Source organism: Anser brachyrhynchus, assembly GCF_964034855.1.
Source record: "Anser brachyrhynchus genome assembly, chromosome: 3".
NCBI lineage: Eukaryota > Metazoa > Chordata > Aves > Anseriformes > Anatidae > Anser > Anser brachyrhynchus.
Genome location: NC_137696.1, coordinates 17,683,269 through 17,685,592, shown reverse-complemented (window position 1 = coordinate 17,685,592; position 2,324 = coordinate 17,683,269). Strand labels below are relative to the sequence as shown.

General features: G+C 45.4%; 1 long non-coding RNA gene across 2 annotated transcripts in view; it reads left to right on the top strand.

Annotated features, from left to right (window-relative positions):
- Positions 1–895: 895 nt before the first annotated feature.
- LOC308193386 overlaps positions 896–2,324 on the top strand; it is a 5,563-nt gene continuing 4,134 nt past the window's right edge. Inside the window, exon 1 of one of the 2 annotated variants that reach the window (XR_013949592.1) lies at positions 896–1,574. This is a non-coding gene — a long non-coding RNA (uncharacterized lncRNA). Of the gene's footprint in view, positions 1,867–2,324 lie in introns of both variants that reach the window. The other variant, XR_013949593.1, reaches the window with a different exon arrangement.

Genomic DNA, 2,324 nt, shown 5'->3' with positions numbered 1-2,324 from the left:
AGCATTGGTGGTGAGATGAAATCAGTAACCATCAAATGGGTACAGCCATGATAAATTACCAATTAACATCAGCGGGCTAAAAATGGTGGTGATTAACCAGGGAGAGTGCAGCTAGGAGCTGTGAAATTGGAGTGGCAATAGCAGGGCAGCTAGTTATTAAAAAGATGTGACAGCAATCAGAATGGCCTTATTGTATTAAAATACTCCCCCTCACATGGATTGTGTTAGCTGACTTGTCAATGGCATATTAAAAAAAAAAAAGAAAAAAAGAAAAAAAGAGAAACAAGCTTCAGCGTAGAGACTGAGGATTATAAGAGACAAGGTACAAACACAATTGCTGCAGATATGACCCCAGTTAAAGCTGCTTTTGTGACATTTAAGCCTGACTATATCAGGCCATGGAGGGAATTGGCAGGCTTGATTGTCGCTGGAGCCATCATGTCCTTATAAACTCTCATATTTCAGTATCCCAATGAATTTATTTTCTATGGAAAACTGTGTTTAACCTATTTCCTGGCTTGTTTTGGTTGGACAGGACCTTGCTCATTTTAACTACCATGAATGCCACTTCTCTGTGAAGCTGCACTGAGGAAGGTGACAAATGTGACTCCAGGCAGCTCTGTCAGAGAGCTTTCCCCGACAGGAGACGCCAGTCCCTCCTCTCTGGTGTTCCCATCCTGAAAGAGCCACAGATGGATAATCCTTGCACATTGCCCACACATGTTGCCATCCAGAAGCTCCTCCAGTGCAAACCCATGGGACAAAGCACCAACAAGGAATGGCCCCCAGGAATCCTTTTTTCAGCTGCAGTCAGAAACATCCACCTTGCCAGACACAGAGAGGCAGGGAGTCCAACACGGACAACTTCCAGCCTTTTAACACAAGGTATTTAACTTTCTCGATTGTTTTAAGACTTTTACAGACAAAGGAAGGTCCACCCTGTTTAGGAGCAGCCAACAGTGGCTGCTAATTAGCACTGTGAGGAAGAATATTCTTCTCTTATGCCAGGATTGGGATAATGTCTATTACAAGCAAAAAGGGCACATTAAATAATTGAGCTGAGAAATGACTATAGAATAGGAAGGTCTTACACAAGCAGAGCAAGAGTTGAGCCAAGACCAGATCTGACTCCCGGAAAACCCTTTAAGCAATAAATATCAGCAAAGTAGTCTCCGTTTTTTTTTTTTTTTTTAATAGCAGATAATGGACTGAATGCCTTACAGTCATACAGAGCATTCAAGAGCTGTTGCAATAAAGTGACAGAGAGGAGGCCCTTGTTGTTATGTTATTAGAGATGTTTTTAATCTCACCTACCATGGGATTACTGGGGTTTGCATCTCCCATCAGTCTTGCTTAGGCTGACAGGCAAGCACAGCAAGCCCAGCTCCCACCAGCAGCTGTGCCTGTTAGCTGCCAGCCCCCACGGAGACAGCTCTCTGAGCTGCGTTTTTAAGCAAGGAGAAACCACGGTGCTCAGTGGGAAGAAGGGCTGTGGAGAAGACTTGCAGAAGGAAGCAGCAGGTAGAGGAGCAGATTGGGGCCAACATCTTTGTGACAGGCTGATTTGCAGAGAGGTAAGAGGAGAAAAATGTTGGGAGAGAAAAAACAGGTAAGGACGGGGACAGCGGAATAACAGACCCAGTGGGCTTCTCCTGACTTTCACCTTGCCATAGCAGCTGGCAACAGTAAGCAGGCCATGGACATTCAGGAAAACGAGGGTCAGAAAATGGTTCTGGATGTAGTACTTTGGATGTGCTGTGTGCTGCAGGAGACAACCAGGCCAGGGATGCCATCCAAGGCACAAGGGCGCATGATATTCCTGTGGGAAGACGGGGCACTGTACCAAGACTTGGCCCATCGGGAAACGTGAGTCCAGTCACCTCACCATGTACCTGCCTCCAGAGCAAGTAGAAAATCTCCCTGTACAGTGACTACGCAGAGAGCAAGAACACTGCTTCGTCCAGCTTGCAGGTGGAAAGGAGCATTGCCACCTCTCCTTTGTCCCCCTCCCTTCCAAGCCAGTGCAGGTGCTATTGTAGGAAAAAGCAAGGAATGAATAGCTCAAATCATAACCCAGAGCTCAACCTCCTGTAGGCCAGCATGGACGTTAGAGATGCTTTCAGATGAATGTGGCCCTGCACAAAGAAACAGTCTGACTCAGAATTAATTTAGGAACTAGGAGAGAAAAGAAACAACAAAAAAAACTGCACCTTTATTGTTGGATTTTTGCCTTTGTAACACAGTGAAATTTAAATCCTTAAATTTAACTGCACAGAAGCAGGTTTGGGCTGCCTGCAGGCTTTTTAGATACAGCATAGAGACAA